Source organism: Dermacentor variabilis, chromosome 3 (genome assembly GCF_050947875.1).
Source record: "Dermacentor variabilis isolate Ectoservices chromosome 3, ASM5094787v1, whole genome shotgun sequence".
In the NCBI taxonomy this organism is placed as follows: domain Eukaryota; kingdom Metazoa; phylum Arthropoda; class Arachnida; order Ixodida; family Ixodidae; genus Dermacentor; species Dermacentor variabilis.
In genome coordinates this window covers 118,396,074-118,411,450 of record NC_134570.1, presented here as the reverse complement: position 1 = coordinate 118,411,450, position 15,377 = coordinate 118,396,074, and the positions used below count along the sequence as shown (strand labels likewise).

At 44.6% G+C, this 15,377-nt stretch overlaps 1 protein-coding gene across 6 annotated transcripts in view; it reads left to right on the top strand.

Annotated features, from left to right (window-relative positions):
• Positions 1–15,377, top strand: part of LOC142576223 (cationic amino acid transporter 2-like) — a 147,747-nt gene that overhangs the window by 49,774 nt on the left and 82,596 nt on the right. The window contains exons 1-2 of one of the 6 annotated variants that reach the window (XM_075686245.1): positions 6,599–6,722; positions 8,151–8,249. The exons of 3 other annotated variants lie outside the window; for them this stretch is intronic. The gene's annotated coding sequence lies outside the window, so the exon portion shown is untranslated. Of the gene's footprint in view, positions 1–6,588; positions 6,723–7,041; positions 7,144–8,150; positions 8,250–15,377 lie in introns of those variants that run through there. 2 more of the 6 variants (XM_075686244.1, XM_075686247.1) reach the window with 2 other exon arrangements.

Genomic DNA, 15,377 nt, shown 5'->3' with positions numbered 1-15,377 from the left:
TTTAGGTGCACGTTAAAGAACCCCAAGTGGTCGAAATTTCCGGAAGCCTCCACTACGGCGTGCCTCATAATCAGAAAGTGGTTTTGGCACGTTAAACCCCATAATTTAAGATGTGAGCTTGTTCAAGTGGGCAACTTGAGGGCTCCGAGAGGTCCCGGTCTACAATGACGCCCATAAACCGATGATTTCTCTTGTAGGAGATAGGCTGACCATTGATGCATACTGGATAACGAGTCATCGCTTTTCTCGTAAAAGCGACTAACGCACATTTTTCTGTTGAGATGGTAAGGCCTTGTGTGTGAAGATAGTCAGATGCCTATGTTGCTGCTTTTTGTAGCCGTGCGTGAACCCGCAGGCGAGTGACAGCTGATGTCCAGATGCAGATGTCGGCGTAGATGGAGACACTCACTGTTTCCGGCAGGGGTTCGGCAAGCCCAAGAAGCTCGAGGTTGAAAAGTATAGGGCTTAGAACACCGCCTTGGGGAACGCCTCGGCATGTGTGGTGGTCGGTAGTCGGACCATCTTCTGTACTTACGGACAAGGACATTTGTGTCAAGTAGTTTCTGATCCATCGATATACTCGCCCTCCTAGTTCAATTGTCAAAAGTGCGTCTAGAATGGTTTGATGGGAAACGTTGTCGTAAGCGTCTTTCACGTCAAGAAAGAGTGCTACTGATAATCACTTCCGAGGTTTTTGTTGTTCTACAGATGAAAGTAGATCGATGACACTGTCAATCGATGAACGACGGCGTCGAAATCCCGCCATAGTCAGGTTAAATTTTGTGGTGTTCAAGGTACCATTCGAGACGCATGAGGATCATACTTTCCATGAGCTTCCCGACGCCGCTGGCAAGAGCTATAGGCCGATACGATGCAAGTTCGAGCGGTGACTTTCCTGCTTTTAGAAGCGGTATCAGGCGGCTGCGTTTCCATTCCTGTGGGACGACACCATTTTGCCATGAACTATTAGAAAGGCTGAGGAGTTCTCTTCGTACTTCTCGACCTAGGTGGCGCAAAGCAGTCTATGCTGTGCCATCGGGCCCTGGTGAAGACTAACACCTACAGAGCGCCATAGCAGCGTCTAACTCTTTCATAGAGCATTGAGCATCCATACTTGCATCTCGTGGGCCGGGGATGTTGCCTAAAGCCACGTCAAGGGCTAAAACTGAGCCGCCGGCGACTTTCGCACAAAATTCCTCTGCAACGTCCATCTCACGGCGGTTTTGATAGAGAGCAAGGGCGTTAAAAGTGTGTCGTTACTGGGGACTTGAGCAAAGACCTCGTAGGGTACGCCTCACGCGGGACAATGGCTTGCGGGGGTCCAGTGAGCCATAAAAGCATTTCCATCTTTGAACCACTAGCTTATTCATTCGGCGTTTGATCTTCATTTACATGCGCCGAGTTTCTCTGAGGTCAAGAATTGACTTCGTGCGCCTGTACCTGCTTTCAGCTCGGTGACGTTGCACACGAAGCCTTTCCAATTCAATGTCATTCTCTGTACGCTTTGATGAATGTGTGAAGCAGCATGTACAATCTTGCATTGCGTCTGCAATTATGTCTTCTAATCTGCGTGCGATATGTGTCTTGCGTGTGTCTTCTACACGATCTTGAAAGACTGGTCAGTGGATTTGGCGAGACACGACCGGTAATGCGGCGTCTAGTCCATCGACTGTCACATAGGTCGGAATATGATCACTTCCATGGGTTTCGATATCAGTGAACCACTGCACGCTCAAAGTCTGGCAACGTGACACCAAAGTCCAGGCAGCTGCTGTTTGTTCTTCCTCGCAGAAATGTCAGGCTTCCGTCATTTAGAAGACAGAGGTTGTGGCCTGATGCAAAGGATTAGTGACCTGCCCTTCGAATTTATCCTGGAGCTTCCCTATGTATGGTGGTGAGCGTTAAAGTCCCCTGTTATTATCCAAGGACCGGGAGTAGCAGTCATAATATCTTCCAGTCTTTTGCTATCGAACTGACTTGTTGAGGAAAGGTAGATGCCAATAAGAGTAAAACACAGCTTCTACTTTTTCACAGTAACACAGACGTATTGGTTACTGTCGTGTGGCGCTACGTGTTGGGAAAAATACGTAAGGTCCTTGCGAATGTAAACCAGAACCTTGCTACTACGGACACACGTGTTTGAAACCAAAGGTTCATATCCTGATAGTCTTATGGAGGCTGATAAGTTCGGTTCATAGATGACCAGTATAGGAAAGTGGTTTTCAAACATGAACTGTCGAAAATCCGAAATACGTGACCTCAGACCTCTCGCATTCCATTTGAATATGGATGCACTACTGACATCATCCCGGAACGATCGCTGTTGTTGTCGATGAACCATGGTTCTGCTGTAGAAGTGCTCAAGCACTGGACTTCTGAAGGCTCGCCAGAACCAGATTGATGGCATCCAGCACTTGCAATGCACATCGAGCTGTTGGTGTCTGTAACTGGTCCAGAAGAACACGAATATCACTCACCAGAGAGCTGATCCTGACAACAATTTGTTGATCTTGGTCCGTCAATTTTGCTCAGTAGGGACATCTAGCCTCGGAAGTGCAGGCCAGGCGTCAGCAGCCGTGTTGTTCGATGCACCTTTGTCCTTTGAGCTGACTGCGTTTGGCCTCGGCGGAAGAGTGGGTGGTAATGTTCGTGGGTGGCGTTCTGCAGAGGCTTTGGAGGCTCTTGATCGACGTCGGTGACGTGACCGTCGTCGCTTAACAGATGTTGCTGCTTCTCGGTAAGACGAGTGGTCTAACCATTTTCTTCAATATTGCCGTTTCCTTTCGAATCAAAGGGCACTCCTACGAGGATTCATCGTGAGGGCCACTGCAGTTTGTGCAGTACACTGGCCTCGCACGTGTTAGTGGTGTGGGGCCAGGTACAGCGAGAACAGACGGTAGTGTTGAACACACTACTCAGATGGCCAAGCTTCATGCACTTCCAGCACTGCAGCGGTTTTGGTATAAAGGGGTGAACTGCGTGTGGGAAGTGTCCCTTTTACATGCGATGGGAGGGATTCGCCCTTAAATATGATCTTAACACACCATTACGTGCCGAAACGAAACGCGTTTGTGGTGACGGTGTTTTCTGTGGGTGGCTTGATTAATATTGACAGATCGGAGTCGACATTGTCCCGTCAACATCGTAAATTACGCCAGTACTAACTTCTTTGCCCAGCGGAATATGAGCGCGGACTTTCATCCCGTTAAGTTCCGTGACTTTGGCAAATAATCCAACGCAGCCGTGTGTTCTACGTCAATCGCTAGCACGTTCTTACGGGTGTTCACTCTGATGTCTTTGATTTCATTCGGAACTAGCGCCTCTAGATGTGAAGACATGGCTTGCCTGTTGTGGCGTCGCAGGTTATCAGTGGCGAGAGCTGGCGCGAACAGGATGGTGAGCTCCTCGGTATCCCGCGAAGATCTCACGGTGGGCTCACTCGAATTCGATGATGCGCTGAGAAATCTTCACTTATCTTTACGTCTCCGCACCAGCTCAAAGGTGTCGTCACAATAATCTTCACTGCTGACATAGTACTGCATGGTGTCGTCGCTGTCAGTGTCGCTCTCGGTGCCGTTGCGCTTTCTGGAGGCAGCCGCCGCGGGCACTGCCGAGTTCGGCGTACGCGAGTGAGACTCCATCTCCATCGCAGTTAAGGAGGAAACGGCAGTCCACTGGCAAAGTCTAAGAAATTCACAGAATGAGTAGAGCTGGAAGATTCGACGATTGTGAATGGATGAGATAGTCATCGCATTCCCTAGTCTAGTCGCCTAGGGAAGACGACCGTTCTAAAAGTGGCGAGCTTTGGTGCAGAGAGGTGGTGCTGACGTATCCTGATGTGAACTCAAACCTTTAATACGCTCCTCCATGAAGTGGGTATCTGGAGCCAGTGTAGATAACGTAAAATAAACCCTTTTTTCCCTCATTCTTACTACCGGACTGTACTCATCAATGGGCTCGGTGGATTCCTGGCCCAAACGCCACTTCGATCCGCAGCACATTGCTTGTCCTAGACCGAACCGAAATTCGACCATGGTTTGCGCTAGCAAGTACTAACATAAATGTGTAGAGCTTTTCTCGGTATTTGATCCCGATCGAGATTCGTTTCTTACGTGTGATCATCCTTGTTTAGAGGCGTTAATTCTCATTGAAGTTTTCATTGATTGATTGCATAATTATAGAATTACAGACCCTTACTGCGCGTCATATTGACCTACCTATGTGAGTACAATGGCTTTGAATTTTGGTCAGAACTGCTGTTGGGGGCGAACTGCACCACTGGAAAAGCTGGCACCGCCGTCGGCGTGACGTAGCATGAGGGATCGCGTGGACACAGCGGTCGCGTCGGCTGCTTCGGAACCGCCGAAGCGAGCTGTTGGATTGGAGAACCATCGCTAAATCGAGCTCGAGGCAGAATACAGAATGTTAACAAAACAACAAATTAAAGAAGATATCAGTGGAGCAAGCACATCACAAACGAGGCCTCTTATATGGTGTGTGTGTGTGTGCTTTCCCGCACTTTACAACAGTGCCAATCTTTCGCTTTGCTTCTGTTTACACTTTCGTCTCGACATCAAAAAATTGAAATTGAGATTTTTCTGTTTGACTGGATATTTCGCTGTACCATATAGTCCTTGCCGTCACTATATAAAAGCCACGACTGATGACTTTACGAAGTCGTAGTTCGGGAAAACGAAATAGTATTACAAAGGCATACAAGAGAGAGAGAATGAAGAGGAAAGGCAGGGAGATTAACCAGATATGAGTCTCCGGTTTGCTACCCTACACTGGGGATGGGGGTTAGAAAGATGAGAGATGAAAACGCAAGAAAAACGAAAAAAATGAAACACGCACACATGGAGACACACACACGAAAGGCGTTCCAGGTAAAGGCGTTCGCAAAGGCCGGCAGATCGCAAAAAGCGCAATAGCGCTTGCACGGCCTTCTTCTGTGACGTTAGCTCCCTTCGATGTTTAGAATTCATTTTTTTCGGAAAGCGGTTGGTCGTCCAGTTAGTCAAGTTCGTGGCGAAGGTATTCCCTCTGTGGACCGCACTGCGGGCAGGCGCACAAAATATGGCCAATTGATTCTTCATGGCCGCAGTGGTCACAGGTTGGGGGTCGGTCATCCCTATGCGGAACGCATAGGCTTTGGTAAAGGCAACGCCCAACCACAGTCGATGCAAAAGCGTGGCGTCTCCACGGCGAAGCTAGCTGTGATGGCGCTCGAAGACTTAATGTTGGATCAAGTGAGTACAGTCGCGTATTTCTTAAAAGGAGGTCATTCCATTGTGACCAGGTGTACTCCCGAGCAAGCAGGCGGAGCTTCCGTGCTACGTCAGTTCTGGAAAGTGGAATTGGTACGTGGTGCTCCTCAGTATGGGCTGAACGGGCAGCTTTATTTGGCCTGTTCATTGCCGATAATCCCGCAGTGACTTGGAAGCCATTGGAAAGTTATATTATGGCCTGCATCACTTATATGGTGTAACGTCTCTGTAATATGAAATATTATACAAAACAAAAGCTGCAAAAGTTAGAAGCTGTTAATTGCAGTTGCCTATGCCTGTTTATGAAAGCACGCAGCAAGTTGTTTAGCAACAGTTAGTACACTGGCGTTCTTGTATAGTTATGTGTATATTACGCACATTACTTATGCAAAATATGGTGCAAATGTTTTTTGGTTATTTCTGGTTGGCCTTGTTGATACTACGCTACAATATAGGCAAATAAAGACGTATATAATTGCAAGCTGTATTTCTTATATTTTTTTATAATCGCACCATGCGACGTAAGTACATTGACATGTGCATATGAAGGAATATTGGTAGGCGTCGTGAGACTGGAGCGACTCTGGAAAACAGGGGGAAGGCAGGAGATGAAAATTGAAGCCGATGAGTAAAACGTGAACAAGGCGAAAGCGGGAGCAAGCGTTTCGACAAGTCCATTTGTCGAAACGTTGGCTCCCGCTTTCACCTTGTTCTCGTTTTGCTCGTTGTCTGGAGGAACTCTAGTATTCGAGGGTATGTTCCATGTACTACACGCAATCATTTTTCTTTGATTTGTGCTTTCGAACACGTGATATAGTGCTCAAGAGCTCGCCTTTTTCACGGCCTCTACGTATGTACGAACGGCTCTTAGAATGGACCAGAATAGCTGACCTCGTTAAACTTTACTTTCTTTTATCATACAAAGAACACAGAACGTCGATAGCGCTTATCTAGTCATGGGCACGTCTACGCACGGGTTTGCAAGTGTACATTTTGTGGACAATTACCAGTGATTTTCCGCCTTAGTTTCCAAGCCAGCATATGTCAAAACACTGAGGAGCCTGGATACCACATTACGCACAAATATTTTTTCCATGTCCGCATGTTTGTTATTGCTCGGATTTTGAAAGGCCAGCAAAGCTGAATCCATGCTGACTCCCTCATTGTTGTGGCTCAGATAGCCCACGTTGACCCCTGATTTACGATAACGTTGATAGCGTGCACGTACAGGTGAAACCGAAACTGCAACTTGTGGTCAAGCGCTCTTATCGCGACGTCAGCTAGCGGCGCCTAGCGTATTCGCTTTAATTTAGCCTATTCTTCAGGTCGCCGTTCTCGCAGTCTTTACTGTCCGTTGTACGGGTCCGTAGGGGGACGCCTGTGAGGAGGCGTTTTGGAGGTATTCTCAAGCGAAGTCGCGGCTCACGCTCGGTCTTCGCTGCCTGTCACATATTGGTGAGTAGTTTCGCTGAGTTGCGTATTGTGAGAACTACATCCTTGTTGGTTACGGGTCCGATTGTTAGGTTCGGTCACGCATTCGGTGGTTTTCTCGCAACCTGTCACCCTGTCAGGTGCTTTCGGAGTCTGCCCTTTCACTTTCACGTGATTTGGCCTCGGTTCGATTGCTACACTCTCCGGTAATCTTGCGCGGGCTTCGCGTATCTCGATCGCTCAGAAGGTATCAGGGTAAAAGCGCTAAGTAACAGCGACGTTCGCGTTGCACGCTTGTTTCGTGTTGCCGATGAGCGCTAATTCGGCTCGCACGAAGCGCATCAAAATAAGCATAACGTATGCCTGCGCTATTCCCAGCTGACACGTCGCGTCGTGGACGTCGCCTTCACCCGAGCGAACGCCTGCGTGGTTACGGAGTTTCATGGTAGTAATAATAATGTATGATAGTCTGACCAACCTGGGCGTACTCAATGTTTTCCTTGAACATGTCTTGCAGTCTAGTATTAACTAAAAGTATTTCGTCTAGCACCAGGCCATGTGGCTAACTTTGTATTTCTAAAGAAAAAGAGACTTTCCACGCATTTATTCTCTTACGAAGTAGTGCTCCGTCGCTTTGTGAATTTAATTATTTTTTAATTGTAATTCTGCTTTTATGTAGAGCATAGTGCTTTTCACTTGTACTGATTCCTGTCTGTTCACTGAACAGAATAAATTTCGACGCAAGCTCGCTGCTCAAGGACTTGAGCTCAAACACCTGTTGTGTTCCCTGCAACACTTATGTTTCTCTAGATAAATGTGGAGGCTTTGTAAAGAAAGCACTCAATCAGCCTTGGAGGACCTGAATATATCTATTTGGTCGAAAGATCTAGTGTGTGTAGCCTGCCGGTCACTTACGAAGCAAGTGCCACATGTTGTTAGTTAGCACAATGTCTGAAAAAACATTTTCTGGGTTATAAATAATTGTTAGGATACGTATTTTGGAAAAATGATTCATATCTTATGTGTAATTCTGATAAAATGATCGAACGCTGTAAAAGAAAAGTCAGTACACAAGACAAAAAAATATTGATTTTGCTGGGAAGATGTTACAAGTATTGCAAAGTTGATGTGCTTGTAAAAAAAAGTATAAATTAAAATATGAAACAGTGCCATTCTTGGCTTGTGCAGGACATGCATCCTCTCATTTACTTGTTCACTGTGTACAGTCAGGTTGAGGATTTATTACAGCGTTCAAGAGAACACTCGACCACCTTAAAGCAATTGCAATGACTATTGCCTGTGCTCTCTTGACATTTTGCATTGGGTAATAGCAGACTATTTTCTGAATAATGAAGCATGTTTCTGATATCTGTTAGTTTTGCTCTTTAAATTGAACCCTGCCAAAGGTTCCAAATGACACCCACATATTTTTTAATACTTCTTCCTTTTCAGATGTCACATAACGTGAACAACTTTTTACCTTACCTGGCTTGGATTAAGAGATTGATGCCATTATGCTGAGCTAGCCACTAAAATTCATTTCTGGACCAGGTCAGTCGTGGGAAGCAAGAGAGCCATCTTAAACCAAACCCACGAAACTAACCCATTTGAATGGAAAATAGCTTGTGCATTGTTCTTATGCACATTTCATGAGATTACAAATTTTGTCGTTGATTAAAAACAGTAAAACAACACTGTCATAATCATAAATTACAATGCTGCCTAGCACTAAGTGATGGTGGCAGCTTATTGACTTTCCTTGTATCTGACGAGATGCATGTTTGAATCACTGGTTCAAAAATAATTTCGAGTGATCAAATTTCCACGTCGCCTAGATTGAATGCGAAAATATACATAAAATTGCCTTTTTTTTTTTTTTTGCAACGAAGCTTGAGCACCAGCCTGCCCAAAAGCCCTGAAAAGAGACTAAAGAATTTTGCAAGAGTCTCGAATTGAACTCGGATTCACTCTTGATTGCAGGAGAGTGGATAACCTGGCCAGTCGGTATAGACTCGTGGTGTCTTGTTATTTTGTTATGTTTGCGCTTCCAATCAACCATGAATCGCTCTTAATTCACATGTCTGATTGTTCCAACATTTCTGTAGGTTGGTCAGTCTATAAAGTGACATTAAGTGGAGGCTTTGTATGGCCGATGGGCCACGAACAACAGTGCCGCCCTTCCTTCTTGGCAGTCTGGGCATTTTGGGCTGGCCTTCGTAAAAGAAAAGTTGCCACTAATGTCATGCCTCTCTTGACATACAATTTTCTGCTAGTAGTTACAGTGCCGTGGTTAAGATGCATGTCGACAAACCATGCAAATACATTCCACATGTTATCTTTGGCTGTTTCATTGTGGTCTCACCAGTCATCAGTGTTAGACAATTGCACTGTTGAAAGAATGCCTGCAGATATACACCCATCAATGGACCTCGTGGCGCATGTCACATCTGGGTCATTGTTAGACACTATACTGGATCCTCGAACGTACAAACAAATGAGGGCAGTACTGATAAGTGTAACTATTTGGGGATATGTGCAGTGTGATAGCCGAGTGGCTGTGGTGTTCTACTGCTGAAAACTAGTTCGCAGGTCTGATTCCTAGCTGCAGTGGTCACATTTCAATGTGGGCGTGTGGCAAGAACGCTTGTGTACCTAAGAATCAGCATCCTCTAACCCTCTCTGGTACAAATCTTACTATTGAAGTTAGAAATTTGCTTCACGTGTCTGAATAAACAGGAAAAAATGAAGAAAACAATTATCTGTGGACTTTTTTTCTTTGCAACGTGTCAATGGCTTTTACCACGAATTCTGAGCAATTCAAGGCACCGGAGACTATGTTTGGTTCCTCGAACTTCTTAATTCATAATCATGACTATATGAAGTATGGGTGCAAAGTACTTGAAGACCATTTTTGTTCCACGAAATGCAAGGTATATATCTTAGGCCACATGCTCCAAAGATATTTCACAGATGGTTAACTTCAGCTTACTGTGATGCTTGGACGTTTGTGAAATATAAGGAAGAATCGGGTTTATCTGCCACAAAAAATTGTCAAGTTATGTTGATGTTGAAGACGGTCAGATTTCTAAGATTAGTTTTGGTTTGTTTTTCTCTATATAAGAGAAAATCACTAATCACCACTAATCATTGGCCCCAAAACTGTTAAAGTATTTCGGGCAAGTGAAGTTTACCTGGAGCCTCTTATTCATCATCAGCCTGGTTACGCCCACTGCAGGGCAAAGGCCTCTCCCATACTTTTCCAACTACCCCGGTCATGTACTAATTGTGGCCATGTTGTCCCTGCAAACTTCTTAATCCCATTCGCCCACCTAACTTTCTGCCGCCCCCTGCTACGCTTCCCTTCCCTAGGAATCCAGTGCGTAACCTTTAATGACCATCGGCTATCTTCCGTCCTCATTACATGTCCTGCCCATGCCCATTTCTTTTTCTTGATTTCAACTAAGATGTCATGAGCTCGCGTTTGTTCCCTCACCCAATCTTAGATTTAGGTGTACGTTAAAGAACCCCAGGTGGTCAAAATTTCCGGAGTCCTCCACTACGGCGTGCCTCGTAATCAGAAAGGGATTTTGGCACGCAAAACCCGATAATTTAATGATGGTGATGGTGTTTGTTACTGTTGATGTTACTCCATAAGCATTATAAAGTGGGGGGGAAAGCATTCCACGTTTTAATGGGCTCTTGTGTTAAGGAACCCTACAGCGAGAGAAAGAATAGCGGAGAAGATAAATTAAAGAATGGAATTACACATACCTGCTCTATGAAAAGCGCATGGATGAATTGATTTGGGCCTAAAAGACTTCGTTGATGTTACTGCTGCTGTTTTTGTGCAACTCTATAAAAGGAAGGAGCTGGTGAGACCAGCCATTTTGTTGAGTACAAAGAACACTGCCACCTATTAACCTGTGTTTGTTCCCTCACCCAATCTACACATTTCCTATCCCTTAATGTTACACCAATCATTCTTCTTTCCATGACTTGTTGCGTCGTCTTCAATTTAAGTAAACCCTTTTCGTAAGCCGCCATGTTTCTGCCCCGTATGTGAGTACTGGTAAGACACAGCTGTTACACATTTCTCTTGAGGGATAATGGCAACCTGCGGTTCATGATCTGAGAATGCCTGCCAAATGCACTCCAGCCCATTCTTATTCTTCTGATTATTTCATTCTCATGATCCGGATCCGCAGTCACTACCTGTCCAAGTAGATGTATTCCCTTACCACTTGCAGTGCCTCGTTACCTATCGTAAACTGCTGTTCTCTTCCGAGACTGTTAAACATTCCTTTAGTTTTCTGCAGATTAATTTTTATACCAACCCTCCGGCTTGGCCTCTCCAGGTCAGTGAGCATGCATTGTAATTGGTCCCCTGAGTTACTAAGCAAGGCAATATCATCAGCGAATCGCAAGTTACTAAGGTATTCTCCATTAACATTTATCCCCAATTCTTCCCAATCCAGGTCTCTGAATACCTCCTGTAAACACGCTGTGAATAGCATTGGAGAAATCATATCTCCCTGCCTGACTCCTTTTTTTATTGGGATTTTGCTGCTTTCTTTATGGAGGACTACGGTGGCTGTGGAGCCACTATACATATGTTTCAGTATTTTTACATGCGGCTCGTGTACACCTTGATTCTGTAATGCCTCCATGACTGCTGAGGTTTTACTGAATCAAATGCTTTCTCGTAATCAATGAAAGCTATATATAAGGGTTGGTTATATTCCGCACATTTCTCTATCACCTGATTGATAGTGTGAATATGGTCTATTGTTGAGTAGCCTTCACGGAGTCCTGCCTGGTCCTTTGGTTGACAGAAGTCTAAGGTGTTCCTGATTCTGTTTGCGATTACCTTAGTAAATACTTTGTAGGCAACGGACAGTAAGCTGATCGGTCTAGAACTTTTCAAGTCTGGCGTCCCCTTTCTTATGGATTAGGATTATGTTAGCATTCTTCCAAGATTCCGGTACGCTCGGAAGTCATGAGGCATTGCATATACAGGGTGGCCAGTCTTTCTAGAACAATCTGCCCACCATCCTTCAACAAATCTGCTGTTACCTGGTCCTCCCCAGCTGCCTTTCCCCTTTGCATAGCTCCCAAGGCGTTCTTTACTTCTTCCGGCGTTACTTGTGGGATTTCGTTCCTCTGGACTATTCTCTCTTCCATTATCGTCGTGGGTGCCACTGATACTGTATAAATCTCTATAGAACTCCTCAGCCATGTTAACTATCTCATCTATGTTAGTACTGATATTGCTGGCTTTGTCTCTTAATGCATACATCTGATTCTTGCCTATTCCTAGTTTCTTCTTCACTGCTTTTAGGCTTCCTCCATTCCTGAGTGCATGTTCAATCATATCCATATTATACTTCCTTATGTTAGCTGTCTTACGCTTGTTAACTTCGAAAGTTCTGCCAGTTCTATTCTAGCTGTAGGTTTAGAGGCTTTCATACATCGGCGTTTCTTGATCAGATCTTTCGTCTCTGGCGATAGCTTACTGGTATCCTGTCTAACGGAGTTACCACCGACTTCTATTGCACACTCCTTAATGATGCCCATGAGATTTTCGTTTATAACTTCAACACTAAGGTCCTCTTCCTGACTTAAGGCCGAATACCTGTTCTGTAGCTTGATCTGGAATTCCTGTATTTTCCCTTTTATGGCTAACTCATGATCGGCTTCTTATGTACCAGTTTTGTCCGTTCCCTCCTCCTCAGGTCTAGGCTAATTCTAGTTCTTACCATCCTATATTTACTGCAGCGCACCTTGCCGGGCACGTCCACATCTTGTATGATGCCAGGGTTAGTCTTGCCATTCTTGCCAATTTCTAGTCTTGCCATTCGGGCTCCTCCATGTCCACTTTCGTCTATCCCGCTTGTGGGAGAAGGTATTCATTATCTGCATATTATTCTGTTCTGCAAACTGTACTAATAACTTTCCCCTGCTATTCCTAGAGCCTATGCCATATTCCCCCACTGACTTGTCCCCAGCCTGCTTCTTGCCTACCCTGGCATTGAAGTCGCCCATCAGTACGGTCTATTTTGTTTTGACTTACCCATTGATGATTCCACATCTTCATAGAAGCTTTCAACTTCCTGGTCATCATGATTGGATGTAGACGCGTAGACCTGTACGACCTTCAATTTGTGCCTCTTATTAAGCTTCACAACAAGACCTGCCACCCTCTCGTTAATGCTATAGAATTCCTCTACTTTACCAGCTATATTCTTATTAATCAGGAACCCGACTCCTAGTTCTCATCTCTCCGCTGAACCCCGGTAGCACAGGACGTGCCCACTTTTCAGCACTGTATATGATATTCTTTCATCCTCCTAACTTCACTGAGCCCTATTATATCCCATTTACTGCCCTCTAATTCCTCCAATAGCACTGCTAGACTCGCCTCACTAGATAATGTTCTAGCGTTAAACGTTGCCAGATTCAGATTGCAATGGTGGCCTGTCCGGAACCAGGGTTTCTTAGTACCCTCTGCTGCTTTCAGGTCTGACCGCCGCCGTGGTCAGTTGCTTCGCTGCTGCTGGGGACTGAGGGCCGGAGTTTAATTGTGTACGTATAGGAGCTTATATCATAGAAACTATAAACCTAGGTGTCACTTCAGTATATTAAATCATATTTGTTTGGTCATGATATCCCCAAGCCTTAAACTTACGTATGGCCCTTTTAGATGGGATACAAGTTTTTAGTCCAGCACTGTCCTCTCTACTTCTTGTCCTCCTGGATTGTATTCTGGGGGTGGTAGGCTCAAGACCACACTGAAACTCGTTCATTTGCCTATTCTACTCATATAAGCACCATTGTCACTCTTTTCTTCTCCTAATTTCTAACTTGTCAGCTACTTATCCTATGTACATTTTCTCTGTTTTATAACTATCAAGTATTTGTATTGAATGATACAGAATGGGAACCTAGTACTTTTGCTTGTTCCTATTAGTCATCATTATGTCCTGGGATGAGTGATGACTAATCATGATGGTGATGATGTTTAGTAATCACTTATCCCGTAACATGTGCCACTTATTTCATCAGCAGTCACAACTTTGCTGAACACAGGCTGATGTTGACGATCTTTTTTGTTCAATCGATTGCTGGTCTAGTAAGTTGTTGATTGCTGGTCTAGTAAGTTGTACATCTATTGCTCAGGTTTCTGCCCGGTGGTCTGTACTTGATGGGCTGTGCTTAGAAACTGCATAGCTAAAAGCTGGTCCATACCACCACTGAGCATTTTATACTGAATAATCGTAGGCCAAGTGTGCAATGCTTTAAGAAACTCCGAGTCATCGTAGCGATCGCATAAGATAGCGGTGCAGTTTCTTACTGGAGCTTTTTGTTTTTAGCTTTTGGCACTGGTTCTTATTTAGTATAGATAAGCCACCCCTTGGCAGCCATAGTCTTATAAGCATGCATGTCTAGCAGTAGCTCTAATCTCTTTGTAGTGCAACAAATGAGGCACCTATTATGTCAACTGTGTTTTTCTCACTTGTGGTTCTGTTTACCTCGGACTGCGTCGTAGCCTCATGTGCCTGTTTGGGACTCGGTACGGTGTGTGGCACAGCTTATCCTTACGTTTTGTCTCTGCAAGTTCCAGAGTGTCCCACACTATATGGAGACCTTGTTCTATCTTTTAAGCTCTATCCGCCTTAAGCTTTCCAAACCTGTGATCAGTGTAAATTTTCTGCTATTATCACAGTTCTGTAGGGATGTTTGAGCTGTGTAATTTCTAAATGAAACAGTAATAACCTTCCACCAAGATATGCTGTTTCACAATACATTTTCTTATTCCTAAACAATATCAGATGTCAAATATCCACTCGCTAAAAAGATGCACATTGGGTGTTGTTTTTTGAAGGAATTAAACTTAATCGCACATTGCTTTAAAGTGCCTCTCACCAGGCCTGGCCACTTTGAGCTGACAAGCGCATTACATACAATGCATGCTAACGATCGTGTCTGCTAAGTATTACATCCCACCACGTAACGAGCTTAAACTTCAAACCAAATGCCATTTGGCCTTCTCCACGCAGGCGCAGTGCTCCCAGCCAGAGAGTCGATGTTGATCACACAAAAGTGCCTACTTACATGCCTACGCACTCGAAATTATGCAAAGAACTTATGCTGTCCATGCATTTGCTCAAGAACTGGTGCTTCTGAGCAGTGACCAGGGCTCTTCAGCTATAGGACCGTTCACAAGTGTTGCCACCTGCATTGATCCTACTAGGCTCCAATAAATATTATCGCGAAATGTTGAACAGAAACAAATATTCAACGATATTGAATAGTAGGGGTGTCAAATTGTAATTTTTAAAACCAAATTGAGTGCAGATCAAACAGCATCAGAAGTAAATCAAGTATTACTTTGTGAATAGTTTTTTAATAGTCAACTCTTTCCACCATTATTTTAAAATGATGCTTGCATCCGATTAATTGCAGTCGGGGAGATTCTGCCATTACATTACAGGTCGTGAAGCGTTTTTATTAAAAACACAAATTCAGCATCCAGAAAAAATAAGTTTCTTTGCATACCCGGGACTGTCTGGTCAGTTTGAGTGATTGTGGTTCTAGCTGGACAAGTGTGGCTCCCTTAGCGACTACGCAACATATCAAGTTAATGCTTATGTGGCACGCCATTATAAAATTGATCACACT